Below are 21,056 nucleotides of genomic sequence, written 5' to 3' on the forward strand. Positions count from 1 at the left end.
AAAGAACATTTGAAAACCACAGTATTCTCTCCAAAATGACTCATTTTTGTAAGCTAAGATTGATGTCATGTAGCAAAAATCCAAATGAGAGTTTGTGAGACTGATGAATCCGTCTCAAAAATATATCAAAAGGAAATATCTCCTCTTTTTGAAAGGGAATATGATTTTCCGACTGATATGAATCGTTGCACATTATAAATTCATTCATATTTTCTAATATCTACCTTAAGATAGTCAATAAATATTTTGAGTGCAGAAAATGCTTCCAGTGTAGAAATCATAATGTAGATTGAATAATTATGTAACAATTTTTATCATTTGGAAAATACCGTCTTCAACGGAAAATTGAACAACTTTTTATATATATATATTCCTAAATGTAAAACAAGCAATGTTAAATTATCACCAATATCAAAAGAAAATAATTATAGATAGTTCATACTAACAGCACCAAATGTATTACAGTGGAAGAAAGAAATTGATTTAATCTTGCTTATATATGATTTAAAATCCTATATTTTAATCAAAAGGGAATTTCTATAAATAATCGAAGCAAAGAAAATAGATGCTTATTAGAGACGAGTAGATGGTTTTCTGTTTAAAGAAATAACAGAAAAATTTATTTCACTCTCCTCTCGATTTGTGAGTATCTGTTTGAAATCGATAGAGCTCTTTTTTAAAGGAACTTATTTTTTATAAATCAAAATGACTCTTAGCATTCAAATCTTACAAATATATGATAGACAACATTTCAAAAATGTGTTAAATTTGAAATAGTATGCATTAGAAAATTGAATTTATAAATACATTACGCCTTCTATAATTAGTTATTATATAAAAAATTAGATTGCCTAATTTTTATCAATGTATTTTCATTGACGGGAATGTTACTTTTCCTTCAGTACTACGTGGTCATTATACTATGCAAGGCTGTAACTTGCACTAAGTATTGAAAAAAATTATTTCATTACTTTACTGATTGAAAAGAATGTAAAACAATCTATGAAATGTAGGCACTAAAAACTGTAGATATGCCAAATTTTAAAATAGCAGATATTTATCATTCTGAAAAGTATAAAAGTACCAACATGTTCATCTTGATAGCTTCCGATTCATCATTTTAGCAGAGTAAAATTGCCTTAACTTTTATTTAAATAAGACTGATAATGTAAAAGGAATTGAATTTTTAAAAAAATTATGCATAAGGGAATTTCTTCAAAAATTGGAAAAATTACCTCGAAAAAAAGAGCCAGAACCTCAATTATATAGGAAGTTATACATTTGATATTTAAATAAATAATAAGAGACAAAATAAACTTAGTTATTATTTTTTTTCAAAAATATAATTTCTTATGTTATGAAGAATCATGGATGATTAATGTTATATAGATTTATGGCAGCTAAATAATAAATTTTTAGGATTCTACACTTTTTTAAGTACTGCATTACTTTGACCACAAAAAAAAAAAAGAACTGTCTATTTTATTATATTTTATGATGAATATTTTTTTTAACAAATACTTTAAATCTTATGAATTCTAATCACATAATCAGTAGTATGCTGTTACGCTAAAAATGTCTTATTATTTCTTATTCATAATGTATATTTTATAAAAAAAATCGCAAAGAATAAAAGAAATTAAAGAGGACATTTTTACGTATGACAGAATACTGAATTTTATTTAGAATATTGAATGTGTGGACATACGTTCTGGCCTTAAATACTAGTTTCATTGATACAACCACATAAATTAATAAAAAATCTGAATTGTCAGTAAATAGAATGACTACACTTTCAATAAGGCATCGTTTCTTGCACACTTTTGTACCTTAAGAAGGGTTCTAGATATTTTTTAAAAAATGTGTTGTTTTAGAAATGCAAAATTTAAAAAGTCTATTGTTAAGACAGTTTTTAAATGTAAGCCTATTTAAATCGCCTAAGCATTTTTTAATGAAATAGAATAATAATGTATAGTGAAGTTGAGTAAAAATAATAAGATTAGTAATGAAGTAGCAGTAAAATCTTTTATAGTTTATTTATCTTTAAAATATAGAATAATTTTTATTGAAAAATTGAATTATTAAAATCATTTTTAATATTATTAATATGAGAGTTTTCTTATTTTAATAAAGATGCATAAAAATTGAATTGAATGCAACTTGTTTAAGTAATTTCAATGCATCTCTTATCATTTTTCCAGTATTGATCTCTGAAAAAATACATTCAATTCGCCATTAATTCCTTCAAATCTTTCTCCCTTATGAAACTGAATAATTTCTAAGAGCGAACAGGAAAGATATCATCATGAGCACAGAAAACGATAAGTTGAATAGAATATGCTTTCATAACATAATCACAACTTTTGTTTTTGTTTAATCAAGAAAGAAAATATTTTGAAATGAAATTTAAAGGATCCTCTCGTTTGATTTTTGTTTAGTAGCTTAGTTAATTATTTATTCTAATGAATCCGTATTTTTTAAAATAATTTAAAGGCATATATATTTTTCAAATATTTGGAACTCTTCACAGCAATTTCAACGAAGAAATCTGAAAGGTAAACCTGCATACGAGTTATGCAGGCCTTGAACGACGGTGACTGAGGATTGCATTGATTTTGATACTATAATGAATCAGATGTTGGATTGAATTGTTTGTAATTTTTTTTAAATATTTATAACTTTGAAATTGTTGGTTTTGTAGAAGTTTTCAACACAATTTAGATAATGACAAATTAATACTTTCAAATTTAAAGTTTAGAAAGGGAAATAAGAAATCTATGACATTTATTTATATTTAAATGTAAATCTTCAAAGTCATGTTTGGCACTTATCAATTTAAAAATGTAAAAACCATCCATATTGTTTCGTTTACATATGAATATATCATTTTTCTGTGATGATGGTATAAAACAGTTTTTGTTTCGTATGTTTAACCGCTCCAACAACTGACATAAATTTCTTCATAGTTTGTCATATAGTAAGTACGTAACGTACATTAGAGGACAGTTGTACTATTAAAGAATTTTTAGAATAAGTGAAAGAACTAAATATTATTGATATACATTTAAACTTGAATTTAAAAAAGTTTTTGTATATTTTGTTTCCTTCTATTAAATAAATTAAGCAAGCTATAAAAATTAAATTTGCAAGGTATAGAGATAAAATTTGAAAATTATACTTCAGTTCATTAGATTAAATTAGTATTATGCACATCAAAATTACAATTTTTATAAATGGGTTCGGTATGGCAAAGTTCTAGATGTAATCCTATTTAATAAACATTTAAAAACAATTTCTCTAATATTATTTATTATTTTCAACACTCTTCTAAAACGCAGTATTATTTGTTTCAAAAGAGCAATCATTAGCATTTTTCGGCGGAAGGTCCATTCCGTTATCAGAGATTCATTCTCAAACTGACATTGATTGAGTTTCTTGTTGTCAATGCGCCAAGCCATAAATAATGATAATCTTTATAATATGGCAGCCATTTTACTAGCGCATATGACACTATTTAATGAGAGAGCGCAAATGTGACTGAGCGCAAGTGACACACAATCGGAATACTGACAAAATATTTGATGGAAATGTATATGTGCGTGCTTTTCTATACACAACCAAGTAAAATATGCAACAGCACGCATATATACATTTCCAATTTCCATCAAATATTATGTCAGTATTCCAAATAATCAAAAATTATTCTATCTTTCGATCTGCAGATGCTTATGAATCATTTGGACAACAAAGCGTAGTTTTTCTAGTTCATTTTCAGTTCGAAAATGGATGCCGAATTGAAACATATCGTAGAACAGCTTATAACATTTTTATACAGCTGGCGAAAAGAAAAAATGAAATAAGAATGCTTATGCTTTTATACTATTGTTTCAAATATTAATAAAAACGTCTTGCAGTGTTGAAAAAGAAGCACCCAAGCAAGCACATCTTAACGAAATTAGTGCATTCAAATTGTTTTGCAATTGTACGCTGTGAAAATCAATGACATAAGATTTATCGTTTCTATTCTGAAGTTGTTGCCTCCTGATTAGGTCCCTTTGAATCTAGCTAATAAAAATTTGCTATTGATATCTTGAAATCAGACTTTGGAAAACGTTTCCTTACAATTCGTTATTAGCTGACTATTTAGTGGCGAAGTGTTGCTGAAGGACAGGCAGATGTCAGAAACAAAATCAACGAAAAATAAATCTTCATATGGTATTGCATTTCTATGGTCTGTTTCAAATGTAATAAAAGGAACATATATAGTGAGGCGTGGAGAAAGGGTAGTAACATACTTCTCTTCTCCAAATTTTTTCCGACTGCATTTCGGATTTCAAGAGGAAAATTTGAAGCCATAATCGAATGTCATATTTCATCCTGAATATCGACGAAATTTTTAATAGTATTTCTTTAAAATAATTTACTTGTCGAAAGAAAGACTTGTTGATTCTTCGAAATCGGCAAAGCTGCATTGCTTGGAGAAAGTACGTTATCGATTTTCTTTCATGTGAGCTTAATATATATATTTGCCTAAAAATCGACTTTGCATACACAGATTCAAAAAATAGATTAACAGATTCAAAAAAATAGATTAAAAATAGTTCATTTTACTGTTTTAAATATTTATCAGCGCGATTAATCGGCAAATGATAATGACGCTGAAGACAAAAAATAATAAAAATCAAACATAGAGAAATTTGTAATATTAATATGGGATCAAAGCAACACTGAAAAATAGTCAGACTAGAAATTTTTTTAAATATATCATATTTAAATATATTTTCAGTAAAGGAATGTAGTTTTATTGCCTTCAAAGTATAGGTTTTTTTTTTTTTTTTTTTTTGAAATTGTTTGCTTTTAAGGCAGTTTCGAAGACATTGAAGAGACTTTCGATTTTTTGACGTCGTTTTATTTGATCCAGGAGAGGCACGCATTATGTACAAGCAGGAACGACGAGCACACACACAACACAGAACGACACAGAGCAAAAATGAGGAAGGCTCATGAACATTTTATCCCTGGTCTTATATAACATGAGATATTGATAGGGAAAAAATTTCTCCACATTGCTTATATACAATGAGATTTCAATAGGGATTTTTGCTACAAGTGCCGATCAGGCAAGGGAAACACAGGGATCTTTTAAAAAAGAATTTGTTAAGTCAGCGGTATTTTGTCCCTTCACTCGGAGTGTGAGAACGTGAGACTTTTAGCCGATTCAGGAGTTTTACAAAGCTTCTGTTGAATTAATTAGATAGAAAAAGTGGCATGGGATCTGGAAATAAGAGAATATTCTAGAATAAAATTAATATGGGATGAATTGAGCTAAAAATTAAGAAATTAATTAAATTAAATTTTTTAAATATCAATACATACATACATACATACATAAATACATACATATATATATATATATATATATATATATATATATATATATATATATATATATATATATATATATATATATATATGTAACATTTTTCGGAATCCTGTCGGCTCTTTAATATGTAACATTATTTTATGTGAAGCAGGATGCAGTTTGAAGACAGTGAAGAGACTTTTTATCGTTTTAAAATTCTTTTTAATTCATCGGGAAGGCATAATTATTTACAAGCAAAGACGCGAACATTGCGCTTCCGCTACAGCGCGTTGCAAAAGCAGAAGTGGGGAAAAAGGGCGAAATGAATTATCCCTCGCCTTATATAACCTTAGATTTTGGTAGGGAAAATATTTATCCACAGTGCTAATATATTATTAAGATTCTGATAGGGATTTCTGACGCATGTCAATCACATGTAAGGGAAACACAGGGATATTTTAAAAAGAATGTGCTTACTGGACATTTTTTACCCCTTCACGCCGAGCGTGTGAAAGTATCGGCGTTTAGCTGATTAAGCAATTTTATAAAGCTTCTCTTGAATTAATTAAGTAGAGAAAGTGGAATTGGATCACGAAATAAGAGAATATTTTAGAATGAAGTTACTAGGGGCTAAATTAGGATAAAATCCTGGAAATTAATTAAATTGAAATTAAAGTTTAAAATATCATTACATATATATATATATATATATAATATACACACAGGATGTGGCTGAATTCGATCGACAAATTCAGAAGGGTGATTTTAGGCATCAAGAGGATAAAGAATCACCATACAACATACGGACCCAAACGACGTTTAGTAGGTGAAAATCTCAAAAATATAGGGTGTCCGAGAACTGTTGGAAATAGTAAAAATAAATAACAAAAATAACAAATGATATAACCTGACTTGAAAAATTTGAAAATGTAAGCAATTTTATACTCTTCAATTTGATATAATCGGGAAGTGTGAACACTGGGGAGTTTTAAAGATATTCAAGAAAAACTAAAATGGGCACCAGTAAACATCGCTGTAACATCAGTACTGATGTTCGTAGAGGTCGTTGTCAAATTCGAAATATAAATTCAGAGCAAGGATAATGGGTATTAAGAAGATGAAAAGTAAACATAGGGTCGCAGGAACGTTTATGCAGTGAAAATCGCAAAAACAGACGTCGAAAAGACAATGACCCTGGCGAAGAGAAAGGTTTTATGAATGAAAGGATTAGAAACAAGGTAATCGAGAAGTCTTCTCGTATGTAAATTTTTCATGTGTTCGAGGAAAATAAAAGCAGCGAGCAAGTATTCCTTAATGAGCATTGCAGAATTGATGGTCGTTAAACTTTATTTGCAATCAATAATTAAGATTTCAGGAATGCAACTAAAATGTTCTGGCGTACATTTGTCGGTGTTTCCAGCAGCAAATCCGGAGGAACGTGCTACAAGAAAACAAAGTACTTTGTGCCGTTCGTCGAGATAGTGATGTAAGGATTTTCCTATGATCCAATATGCGCATTGTGCGGGTTAAAGACGCATTCCCTCACAAAGCAGGCTTCATCTGAGAATAAAACTTCAGCAGAAAAGTGTGCATCTTCCTATCAAGCATCCAGCGTGCGAACTTCACCGTATTTGCGATTTTCACTGAAAAACGTTAACTGCATCCCTGTGTTTTATGGTAATTTTTCATCTCCTTAATGCCTACTATCCCAGCTCTGAAATTATCTTTCGAATTTGACAACGCCCTATGCAAACATCGATACTGATGTTGCAACGATGCTTTCTGGTGCCGATTTTAGTTTTTCTTGAATAAACTCCCTATTTTTCACACTACACGCTTATATCAAATTGAGGAGTATAAAATTCCTTACATTTTCAAGTTTTTATTTTTCTTCAAGTTTAAATACAGGGTGTTTATAAAGTCCCGGACCCATTTTGATGTTTAATAACTCATAAAATAATAAAGATATAAACAAACTTATGGCATTTATTGATGGAATAACTCATATATTTTCCTTTTCAGGTTTGAATATTTTTACTTTTTGTAAATATCGTCTGCGCGTGTGGTTAATTTCAGATAATTTCATTTTCCAGTCTAAATATCTGTACTTTTCTAAATATTGTCTGCTTATTAATTGCATTTTTCTCTCTTTTGTTTTTGGCAACTATTGCAATGTTATGTTTACTTTTGATGTGTTTGTTCTATGTAGTACTTTTGTATGTGATGTTTTATTCGAGCGGATATTAAGGAGAATGCATACACCACAAGAGAAAGCACAGATTTTATGGTGGTTCATAGAAATGAAATCGATAGTGCAAGCACAGAGAAATTTCAGAAGAATTTACCAAAAAGATCCTCCATCCAAAAACAGCATCTTGCGGTGGAAAAAGAATTTTCTAAAAATTGGAAGTATCGAAGATAAGAAACGTTCCAGACGTCCTTGCACAAGTGATTTTGATGTTGAGCGTGTCAGAGAGACATTTTTACACAATCCTAGAATATCTGTGAGATCAGCGGCAACAGAATTGGATATGCCAATTTCGACGGTGTACAAGGTTATTAAGAAAAAATTAAGACTGCATGCATACAAAGTTCAAATTGTTCAAGTTTTGGAACCGAACGATAGGCCTAGGAGGATGGCCTTTGCAACAGATATGCTAAGAAGGATAGAAGATGCTGCTGATTTTCTGAAGAGCATAATGTTCTCCGATGAAGCCTCCTTTCATGTTTCTGGCCATAATGTGAGCAAATGGCTCTGTAGATGCCGACATGCTTGTCGCTACCTGGCGTGAAATTGACTATCGACTTGATATTCTCCGTGCGACGAAGTGGGCACACGTGGAAGTTCATTGACAAGGGTCTTAAAACTTTTTGAGTCTATTTAACCATTTATGTTATTAATTTAAATCTATCTTTATTATTTTATGAGTTATTAAACATCAAAATGGGTCCAGGACTTTATAAACACCCTGTATTTTTGCAAATAAGGGTTCTAACCTATTTTTTCGTTTTCAGTAATTTACGATCTCCTAGGTCATCAAATCGGCATATTACCTACATGAAAAAAATCTTTTAAGAATGTGCTTTCACTTAAAAAAAATGCATAGTTCAAATATCATTTGTTATTTTTTTATTAATTTTTTACAGTTTCCAACAGTTCTCGGATTCCCTATATTTTTGCGATTTTCAACTACTAAACGTCGTTTCTTACCCTATGTTGTTTTGTGATTCTTTATCCCCTTGATGCCTACTTTCACCCCTCTGAATTTGTCGATCGAATTCCGCAACGCCCTGTATATATATTAATAATATTTATATAAATATTTCTTCTAATCAACTTTTAAAGTTTTAAAATTTTGCTTGAAAATTCCTTGCAATTACGTTTTAAAAAAAAATATTTCTTCCCATTCAATTTTCAACATTTGCTCACGACATTTTTTAAAGGTCACATAATGACCTTAGTGAAGCTATGTCTTTTTGAACATATAAAATAGTTTGGAAGAAAAATGTTTTATCAAAAATGTATGTTTTTTTTTTTTTTTTCGAAAAATGTCCGATTCTTTTCACTACCGTTATTTCAAAATTTATTTCCAATCAATATTTTTGAAAATTAACCCCTGTTTCTACAAAGTTGAGATTTGTCAATTTACGAAAAAATTTCCTGTAAAATGAGTGTGTAGCTTGGTGTAATAGACATGATTTCTGAAAAAGGGAATAGAGAAACTTAAAAATTTAAATCCATTTTTCTAATTGGATTTAAAGTTTAAAACAAACCAGTGGTTTTTCTCAGCAATAACCAATGATTTATAAGTGAGAAAGTATAAATTTTTATCTTTTTTGGTTTTATCGGTAGTTGTAGTGTAATTCAGCTATAATTGGAGAAAATTTTGCAAAAATGTTTCTTTATTTATTAACATTTTTACAGTATATATATATATAAGAAATTTTTCTGAACCTTTTTCATAAATGCTTATTAATATCTAGAAATTATTGTAAAGCAGTTATATGCTATTAAATATCAAAACCCTTCCTGAAACGAGAAGCACTTCTAGAAAAACAAAGTGCATAAAAAAGGGTTTAAAAACAACGATACGCTTTTAAATTGCAATTTTTTTAAATATTAAAAAAACTTTATTGTAAAATGCAGTAGTAAATTTTGCCTTTTTGAAACTAAAAAATGTTCTAGTAAGCATCAGCAGTCCTTAATTTCGGTTTCTGACGAATTTGACAGCGAAATTGAAATTTTTTTTTGAAACTGTTTTATTTTCTGCACCCTACGATTCTTGTAACTGATGATATGCCTTTTATGTTATCTCTCAGGGCAATCAATTGTGTTGGATTTTCTTTCCAGACAAGTTCCAAATTCAATGGATCGCAAAGAAATACGAGAGAAATTATCAAAATTACAAACAAATAATAAGAAAAGAAGAACGTTTTCTGGGAACTTTACTTCATGATAAAACAAGCGTTTTCTTCGAAACTTTCTCGCATATTTTACAATGATTTTATTTTATTCTCTTTCCCCTGCAAGAAATTGTGAACCTTGGATAATAATTTTCTTTGGACATTTAATGGCACTGATGAAAGATAGTTCAGAAATATAGTTCTTCGGAGTGATTCCAACACTTTTACTGAATCTATCACGAGAATATATATTTTGGACGCATTATTACCGGCCAATTAACACAAAAATTAAATATAAAATTACAATTGTAGTCACAAGAAAGCATGCCGAATTTCATTAAGTTATTGCGTTCATATGCAAGCGAAAGGATAGACAGACAGACGGTAAGCAGTAACGGATTTGGTTTAATTTATATTTTAGATGCTAAATTTTAACTCCCAAGATCTTTACGTCTTGCAATTATCCAGTTTACTTGTAAAGGAACAGCCAACCCGACAGACTTCCTTCGAATGGATTTTGTTCTAATTTTAATAGAAATCTACAAATTTGGTAGTAAACCCACATACCAATTCGAGAAATTGCTAGGGCCAGAGAAGCTGAAGAAAGAGCGTTCAAATTAAAGAATAACTAGTGCCGTGGAAACAATTAGTGTAACTTCAAATCGAAGCGAAAATAATAAACACCGACCCGGTCTAAAAAAATCTTATGCTAAAATTTGATGCACAAGTCACAGATATTTCTCTATAGCTGGCCTTATTTGAGCGTCAAGCTCGCTTGGCTGAACTGGAGGAAACAGAATGGGTGTCCCAACTTATTTCACTTTTGGATCTAGCACAAATTATCATTAGAGAGCCAGAAGAAAAAATGCAGTATTCTGGAAACGTAAAGGAAGTTTTGTTAGATAGGTTTAAAATGAAACCGGAAACTTTTCGATTAAAAATTAAGCAGAATCAGAAAAAAACCGGCGCCTTATGGAAATAATTAGTTTTTGAACTCCGAAACTATTCAGAAGGCTGGTTGGAGGAAACAGAAGTTAAAGATTTTGAAGGCTTGAAAAATCTTATGATCGCGGATCAGATTAAACGTCGCGCACCGAGTGAGGTGAAAGATCATTTTCTGGACGAATGGGGAACATTGGTGGACCCACTAAAATTAGTAGGAAAAATAGACCAATACGAATCGGTCAGGCATAACCGCAAACCGAATAATTTTAAAATTCCCGAGCGAAAATCATTTGAAAGGGCTGGACCTACTTCGCGAATGAAAGAAATTCAAAATAAACCCGGTGAAAAATCCGATCCCCAGTATTGGAAAAAATCCACTGCAAAGGGAAATTGGAGGAAGGAAAATTTTGAAAGACAGACAGCACCAGCGTGTTATGTTTGTCACTCCACTGAACATTTAAGACCGAATTGCCCAAAATTAAGAAAAAATGGACCTAATGAGTTATGTAGTTATGTAAATTATGAGTTATGTAAATTATGTAGGGATGACTAAAGATGCGAAAGTCTTATTTTCTCCTTATATGAGTAAGGCTCTTGTAAATAATGTAGAAATGTCTATTCTGAGAGATTCGGGAGCGACGATTCATTTATTGAGTAGTAATTATGTCGGCGCCGAAGATTATACAGGGGAGACCGTCTGGCTAAAACAACCGTTAGATGTAAATTTTACTTGCCTTCCTCTCACAAAGGTAGAGCTTCAGAGCCCTGATTTTGGACGCATTATAACAAAAGCAGCCATCATACACTCCAGACTAGATAATGGAGTTTATTTGTTAGGAAACGGAACCGCGAATCTGATATCGGAACAAAAATAAACCACGAATTTGAATGCGGTGGTTACCCGCAGCCAGAAAGCCAAACAATCTCCCACGAAAGCTATTGTCACCACCGAGAATCCAACGATAAGGATTAAGGACGCGTTGACTCACATCAGTTTATCCCCCGGTGAAGAGGACGCTTCTAACCTTTTGAAGGTCAGTGCAGACTCATTTGTAGTGTCTCAGAGGGAATGCGAAACCCTGAGGCCCTGTTTCGAAAATGCTATAAAGGCAGAAGGTTCTTTTGTTGAAAGAGATAACATACTTTTTCGGAAAACGGTGGATCATCAAGAGAAAGAAAGTTTTCAGTTAGTCATTCCGAGGGAATTTCGAGAGAGAATTCTAGCGTTGTGTCATGAATCTACTTCCGCACATCTAGGTGTCACTAAAACTAAGGATAGGTTGCTTAAACATTATTTTTGGCCAAACTGCATAAAAGAAGTGGAAAATTACGTAAGATGCTGTGACCGTAGCCGACGAGAGATAAGGCCGCAGCGAAGAATTTCTTTATTGCTCTGACGTCATATCCGGTAGGGTTACTCCCGTGATCCTTTCTTCTGACTCATGTTTCGTTCATTTCGTTGTTTACCCGCTCTGTTTGAGTGTGAAATCTTAGCCATTTTATTTTGCGTTTTTCTCATCACTAGTTTTGTGGATTATAAAATGCCATTCACTTGTTGTGTACCCAAATGTAAAGGAAATTATAAAACTGGGCCCAAAGTTTCAGTTTTTAATTTCCCGAAAGATGGGAATCTACGAAAACGGTGGATTACCGCCATTCACAGAAAGGATTTTGAACCCAGCAAGAACAGCAAGGTATGTAAACTATTTCGTCAATTTTATTAATATATTATTCAAATCCCCGTTTCATGATATAACGTAAGAATTATGTTATCTTATTTTCTTCAAAAATGAGATATCGAAATAGGTCTTACTTTTAAACAGAATCTAGTACTAATAAGATAATTTTCTTTATGAATTATTTTTGCTCTGCTTGATTGATTCGTGAGCATCATTTATTGTTATTTATTTATTGTTGTTTATTTATTTTATATAATATACATGCATTTACCATTATCAAGTTTGAAATGCTAATAATTCAGAATTAGGGTCAGATCATGATGCATAGTGATAAAGATCCTTTTTTCCAATGTATAGGTGAGCAGCTATGTTTAAAAGAAATGCGAAAATTAACATATTCCCCAGAGATGTTGGTGTTTTGTACACTTTTGTATGGCTTGGCTCCAAATGCATATCAATTTATTAGAAAAAGTAGTAAACTTATTTTGCCCCACCCAACAACAATACAAAATCTATGCTCATCACCAGGCATTAACCCTCAGTTAGAACAAAATGAAAAATACTTTTTAAATTATTTAAGTCACAGGGTTATGTATTTATCTGATTTAGATAAAAAAAGTTATATTGCATTTTGATGAGATTCACATAAAACCATATGTTGATTATAAAGCAGGAAACATTGTTGGTCTCTCAAATAATAATGGCCAGTTGGCTACCTCAGCACATGCATTTCTGATTTCAAGTGTGACCTCTTCTTAAAAAGATGTTGTACATGTGTGGCCAGTTAAAAACATAAAATATGATGATTTGCATTGCATGATAAGGAAAATAATCAATAAGTTAGAAAACATTGGCTTTTTTGTCTTTGCTGTTGTTAGTGATAACAATTCCATTAACAGAAGTGCAGTGTCTCAATTTGATACTCAGGTCGTTCCAAAAAAGAAAAAACAGTTTCGAATGGCTTATCTTCATCAATGTGATAAAAAAAGGCCTTTGTTTTATATGATTGATCCAGTGCATTTACTTAAAAGTCTACGAAACAATTGGTTGAACCAAAAAATTGATGGTAATTCATTTCCCCCCCGAATTTTGAAAGGCATGAAGGGAAAAGTTTTCCCCAGGCTTCTTTTGCATCACTTAGAAAATTACATAATGTTGATGCTAATAACTTAGTTAAACATAACTGTAAACATTAAAAGCATTATCTCCTTCAAGTCTTGAGAGACAAAATGTCAGTCTTGCCTTACAGGTTTTTAATGACCATACAGTTGGGGCATTGCAGGAGGTTGTCAATAAATATGAAATTCAACATTTTGCAGATACAGCTGAGTTTATTAAAATAATCTTGATTTGGTGGAAGGTTATGAATGTAAAATCCCCTAGTGTAGGTTTAAGAGAAAATGATAAATTAAAGCAGCCTCTATCATACATGGTTAATGATGAAAAAGTTCAATTTCTTGACAAATTTTTAAATTGGTTGAACAAATGGGAAGAAATAAACTGGTGGGTTGTCGAACGAAACACATGCTGCCTTAAAAGTAACCACAAATGCTATTACAGAAATAGCCATTTACTGTAAAGAAAAGTTTGGATTAGATTTTATTTTGCCAGGAAAATTTCAAACAGATAATTTAGAAAGTAGGTTTGGTCTGTATCGACAAATGTCAGGTGGCAATTATCATATATCTATAAGGCAGCTGTTTGAAACTGAAAAAAAATTAGGATACGTTCTTTATTAAAATTAGGTATATCTTCCAAAACTTTTGGTCAAGTTTTAATTACAAATAATGATTTGCAAGATTTTGGTGATGTAGATGAAGAAAGTGTAGTTGTTTCATTTTGGCCAAATATTCAAGTTAATGATGAGGATATAGAAGAAGTTAGGAAGGTTTTAGGTCCATTAACCTACATAGCAGGATATTGTGTATTTATTGCTGTTAAGAAAATAAAATGTGATATCTTCAAAAGTAATTTAACAGTAGATAAGACAATTGAAATTGATGAAAGATATGGGCTCATTTTTAAATTAGACAGGGGCCAGCTTCTTTGTCCTACACCAAATGTAGTTAATGCTATTGTACATAATTATATTATTCTTAAAAACCTCTGTTTTAATTTTGAAGATGATTTTATTGCATCTGAAAATCCAAGAAAGATTGCTTTGGGACTATCTGAAAATTATTTAATTTCTGAAAACTTATTTGAACATTATTGTGATAATAAACATAGTGATGAAAAAATTCTCAAAATGTTACTGTGGTCATCTACAAATATATTTTTAAATAATTACTGTAAAGAAAAAAATCAGTGTAGGAAACAAACTGCAAAACAAAAAAAATCGTAAACTTCAAACTCTAAAATAATTTTTTTTAATATTATAAATTGTATCTAAAAAAAAATTAAAATTTAAACTAAGTAAACAAAATTAAAGTTACAATAAAGGATTTAAAATTCCCCATGGTTTAAGAGATTGTCCTTGGTTTTAATAGTTTTCTTTCAAGCAAAAATTTAGCATTCCTGACATAATAATCTGATTATTGTAAATTCTTTGCACATACATTATTTCATATGTAGAAGACGTGTCTGGTTTGTAAGAAATTACAGTTTAGCTTTTATGTAAATTTTTCTTTTATACAGGAGATACTTTTAATTACATATTCTATTTTGCATATTATATGCTGCTTGAAAGAAATGTTGTCCCAATGGTCTGGCTTAAGTGATAGACCAGGCATATCTGGCTTTCACTTGAGCTCTAGTCTTTTAGGACTTTATCATTTCTATTATCTTCAAATACTGAGCAGAAATTTCTGGCTTTTTATAAGGTTAGTGAATTTTTATTCTCTTATTAAATTATATAGACTTCAGTGAAATATAAAGACAATTGATCAAAGATTATCTTTACAATAAATCTTTGTATATTATGTGTGAATTTCCTCTTTGAGAAATTTAAAAAATTTATTTTTATATTTTAAAGAGGTTGGTAAAAAAGCTATATCAACTGATTGTCACTGTAGACCTTGTGTTTGTGAGGAAAAAAAGAATGTTGACATTAGAAATAATTTTAAAATGTTGCCTATAGTAAAATCAATGAGAAAATCTAAAATCTTTCACTGATGTTTTGAAGTTAATAAAATTATGCTGTAAAATTTTTCACTTATGCATTATTTAAGGCATAGCATTTGACATGGGGAGGGATAGAGTTTGCATGAATATCATGATCTGATAATTTGTAAACTGTGTGATTTGTTTTGTTAAGCATTTGACAGAGTAATGTAAGAAAACACTTCTGTTAGTTTTCTTCAAGATCTTGGTCTCTTAATCACTAATAGTTTAAATATGTTTATCATATTTGTAAAATATATTTGAAATCAAATAAAACTTTAATAATAAAATAGAACAAATATTTATAATAATCTTTAGTTCTCAAATTATGTAATTGATAATGGAAGAAATTTATTATCTTTCCCCCTCAAGAAAACAGGCAAAATTCTTTAAATGCATTGAAAAATTTGAAATTTATATTCTAAAGAGATACTTTTATCGTAAATTTTTACTTTAAAAAGATTAAAAATACTCCCCTTTTCTTAAATAATCGGTATATTAAAGATAGACAATAAAAAAAATTCCCATGTTTGTTAAAGTTCAAAGTAAGTTTTTATTTCTATTTAGTTAGCATTTTTAATATCAACGAAAAAGGAACGTTATGATTTTAGTATATCTCCTTTGAACTTAAAATAAAATTTCCAACAAATTTTGAAAATAAAAGGAAATAAATCCCCATCTAAAATGGAGACAAAACGATGTATGCAACAGTTCGCTATTCCCGAATCGGTAGAGAATAACCCTAGTGATGATGACGTCACGAAGCAGCACTAAGGCCTTATCTCTCGACGGCTACGCTGTGACCCGTGTCAACGAATAGGGAAGGCTCGCGATAAGAATAAGGCTCCGCTTAAATTAGTACCGATCATCACAGAGATATTCTCCAAAATTTATATTGATGCAGTAGGACACCTTCCTATTAGTACTAAAAACAACCGATACCTATTGACAGCGATATGTATGTCCTCTAAATATCCAGACGAAATACCGGTCGAAGATGTAAGTTCCATATCGGTGACGGATGTTTTGTTGAAGATATTCAGTCGTATGGGATTTCCTCGCGAAGTACAATGTGACCTAGGTACCTCATTTACTAGTCAATTAACGACTGAATTTTTTGAGAGATTTGGCATTAAAGTAATGCATAATTCTTTATATCATCCGCAATCGAATCCTGTTGAAAGGTCTCACAGGACTCTCAAAAGACTCTTGAAAGTTTTATGTCTTGAGTCAGGGAATGATTGGGAAAGAAACCTCCCCGCAATCTTGTTAGCACTGCGCATGGTCACGCATGAGAGTACAAAGTTTAGCCCCGCAGAACTTGTGCATGGCAGAAATTTAAGGACGCCGAAAGTCCTATTATATGATTTTGGGTGAAGCCCCAAGAAACCGACTCCTCCGTAGTCGAATACATGTTCGACCTTATAAACAGGATGAAGAGATGTCAGGAATTAGCCGTGGAAAGAATGACGGAGGTCCAGGCGAAGCGAAAGACTTGGTACACCAAAAACGCAGCACTTCGTAGATTTCGAATAGGGGGTCAGGTTTTAGTTCTCGCAACCTGTCAACCGAATAAAATGGCAGTACGGTGGACCGGCCCTGGTGTAATTGAAAGTCAACTTTCAGACACCAATTATATTGTAAAAATGGCTAACAAAAGGGACGGAACTCTGATATACCACGTGAACTTGTTAAAACCGTACCATCAAAGACCCGAACAAATAAATCTGGTTATTAGTGAAAGTAGGGAAAAACTCGAAGATGAATCAGAGGGTTTAGAAATTCCCTATCCAAATGTGTATGATTTTGAAGGTATAATTAGGGATAGCGCTCTAGAGGATCGACTCAGTTCATTAGAGATTGATGCATTGAGTAAATAAATAGGTCGGTATCAAAGGGTTTTTTCGAATGAGCCCGGAAAAACGCACCTAGTCGAGCACGACCTACAATTAATTAGAAATGAACCAGTTAGGTCGAAACCGTACCGTACCTCTCAGCGCCAGACTGAAATTCTTAAAACTAAAATAAAAAGAATGATGGATTTAAAAATCATTGAAATCGGTCAATCCGATTATACTTCTCCAATGATCTTAGTGGAAAACTCCAGGAAAAGACCCTCGTCCCTGTATAGATTACAGACGTTTGAACTCAATTGTGCGAACACAATATTTCCCGTTACCAAATATCGAAGAGCGTGTCGAAAGAGTGTCCACCGCAAAGTTTATTATCGTAATTGACTTAGCAAAGGGGTACTGACAAATTCCCCTCAATAAACAAGCGCAACGTTATGCTGCGTTTGTGACCAGTTTCGGAACCTATGTCCCGTTAAGAATGCCTTTTGGTTTGGTTAACGCCCCGTATTTCTTTAGTAAGCTCATGTCACAGGTGTGAGAACTGTGAAAGCTTCGCCGTTCCGTATTTAGATGACATTGCGATCTACTCGCAGAATTGAGAAGATCACTTGAAACACATAGAAGAAACCTTAAAACGTGTAGGCGACGCAAATTTAACTATTAAGCTGTATAAATGCAAATTTGCCCAAAATCATACTAAATATTTGGGACATATCGTAGGAGGGGGAGTACGAACACTCGCGGAAGCCAAAATCAAGGCCGTCTTAGATTTTCCTACACCCATTACAAAAACGCAAATTAGAGCTTTTCTAGGCTTAGCGGGATATTACTCTCACTACTTAAGGGATTTTTCAGTAATTGCAGCCCCCTTAACAAATGTTTTAAAAGGGAAAATTCAGAGAGAAAAAATTACTTGGACAGAAGAATGTAATCAGGCTTTTGAAGAGTTAAAGCGCAGACCGACCAAAAAACCAATACTGTACGCTTCTGACTATAAAAAGGAATTTATCCTCCAGACGGATGCTTCGGATATCGGAATAGGGATCGTGATGTCACAACGTGACTCAAAGGGAGAAGAACATCCCATTCTGTATTTAAGTAAAAAAAATTCGAATGCTGAGACCAAATACAGTACAACGGAAAGAGAGTGTGCAGCCATTATTTACGAGATAAAAAAAACTAAAATACTATTTAGATGGACAAAAATTTGTAATTGAAACGGACCATAATCCTTTGGTCTGGTTGAATTCAAATTCCGGATCGAATGCGCGGTTAATGCGATGGTCTTTGGAATTACAACCTTTCCAATATACAGTGCGGCACAAGGCAGGAAAAAAGCATTTAAATGCTGACGCTCTTAGCCGCAGTGAAATTCGAACTGAAATAGTAAATTAATTAGAATTTTTGGTTTTGTTTTCTTGAATTTTGAAAAAAAAAAAAAAAAAAAAGCTTAAGAAATAATATTTGATTTAGCAGGTAAGGCAGGGAGCTGCCATACCGTAAAAAGTGTATAAATATGTTATTATTATTATTTTAGTTTGTATATTGTATTCAGGAAGATTAAATTTTAAATGATGTAATTAGGCCTCTGTCAGTAGTATGAACAAGTTTATTGGAGAGGCTCAGGATTTTTTCTCGTTAAAACCAAGAAAAAATCCTTTCTGCATGGGTGGGGGAGTTGTAACATTCCCCGTTTCCCAGTACTGATAAGACATTGCGTTGTACTGATTCATTGTGTCGTCGCTGTTACTTACTAAACTCCTCGAGATAGCCAGATGATGGATCTTTTCACCTGGGTGGTCTCGCATCTGTTCATTAGCGACTACAATGAAAGACCACATATGGAATCCCTCGTCCCAGAGGTATTGATAGTACTTGCAAAGAGAAAGGGGTGTCCGAACATCTGGATGCTAGATGTTTCTGTTTGTGAAAGGACCTTCCGACGACCCACTGGCGCCGCTGGGAGAGCATATGGCTGAACCCCGATTGGCCGAAGTAGAGCTCAAATGACCAATGTCGATTGATTGTCGCCGAAATATAGCGCGGAGATTTTTTAGAGAGGAGGGAAGAAACGAATTGCAGGAACTGTTGGGCTACGCCCACGAGTTCGGAGTCTGAGAAACTACCTCTGTAATGGTCGTGTTGACGAGATAAAGAACTGAGTTTCAAGGAAAACCTCCGATTTTGACTGTTGTATCTCCTACTACAGGTGTAAATATCTATTTATTTAACCAAGATTAGAACAATTTGTTCTTTGTATATATTGGGCTGTAAAATAAAGAATTGTCTGGAAATTCTGCTTCGTTATTTGATCAGTCTAGATCAGGACATTACAAAGTATTCAATGTGCCAGATGAAATTGATATTTTGGGGCTCTGAGATATTTCGGCATTTCAAAATACCTCCTTTTGGATATTTCATGTACGCGAAATTAACCTGATTATTACTCTTCTGAGAAATTTGCTGCAAATACTTTTATTTGAAACGTCCCAATCCCACAAAACACTCCATTTCTCTGAATGTCTATTATTATATTCAACAACAAATGTTTTTTTCAATTTCTTCTGAGAACTCGTTACTCTCAATTGACAGAAATCTCAGCTTGTTTATAGCATGCGAATAATGCCATAATCAGCATCTTAAATTGAAGTTAAGTCAATAAACTAAACTTTATGGTTTTTGAAAAGATGCAATTTCGTAATCGCTTTTTTTACTCATTTCCTGTATATTAATGTTCTAAAATTTTGTACAGTTGTTTTGTAACATAACTGTACAAAACAATTTTGTCCAATAAGAATATATTATTTTAATATTTTTTGAAGTGAATTAAATTAATTAATAGACTTTTAATAGTTTTTTTTTATCATATCAGAGGCGATATCTTTTAGTAAATATGAGAAAAAAAAAATTGAATTTTAGACTCTATCGTGTATGCAATAATGAACATGAAATGGTTTAAAAGATAAGAAGTAAAAAATAATGAACATAAATTTGTTTGTTAATGTTCTGAAAAGTAGAAAATATATTTTTTATAAAAAATACTAAGGAAAAAATTATAATAGCTCGAAGCGTTGAAAAAAATTAAGCAACAACGGATGTCACAAGAAAAAAGATTCCAACCATTATTAAAAATGCATTACAAATCTGAATAAAATTTTAGTTTACTTAAGAGTGGATAACTGCCGTTGAAATTTAAGAAAAATATTATTTTCGAAATTTCATAATATTTATAATAACAAATTGCAATTTAAAATCTAAAAACAAGAAAATAACTAAAATAAAAAAAAAATTCTTAGATTCCTTTTTAAAGAATAGGTTATTAATTGCGTGTATACCCAGCCAATTTATAAGAGCACTTATAAAAAGTTAGTAACTTGGAAAATTCTCGTTTGCTGCTTACAAACACGAAACTTGGTAGTAAATTTTGAATGCCCTCCAAGAGAATTAACGATTTCAATAGTTTCGGACTTAACAATCAATTGATCGATTCATTTGAGTAAATTTTGTTTCCATAAGAAAGGCTCGACTTGGGAGTAAATTTAAGAAAAATATTTTTTTCGAAATTTCATAATATTTATAATAATGAATTACAATTTAAAATCTAAAAAGAAGAAAATAACTAAAATAAAAAATATATACGTTTTTAATTCCTTTTTAAAGCTTGTTTCTTATTCTTTGAATTGAAAATTTTCCCTCTCCTGTCATTAGTAA

Source organism: Argiope bruennichi, chromosome X1 (assembly GCF_947563725.1).
Source record: "Argiope bruennichi chromosome X1, qqArgBrue1.1, whole genome shotgun sequence".
In the NCBI taxonomy this organism is placed as follows: Eukaryota; Metazoa; Arthropoda; class Arachnida; order Araneae; family Araneidae; genus Argiope; species Argiope bruennichi.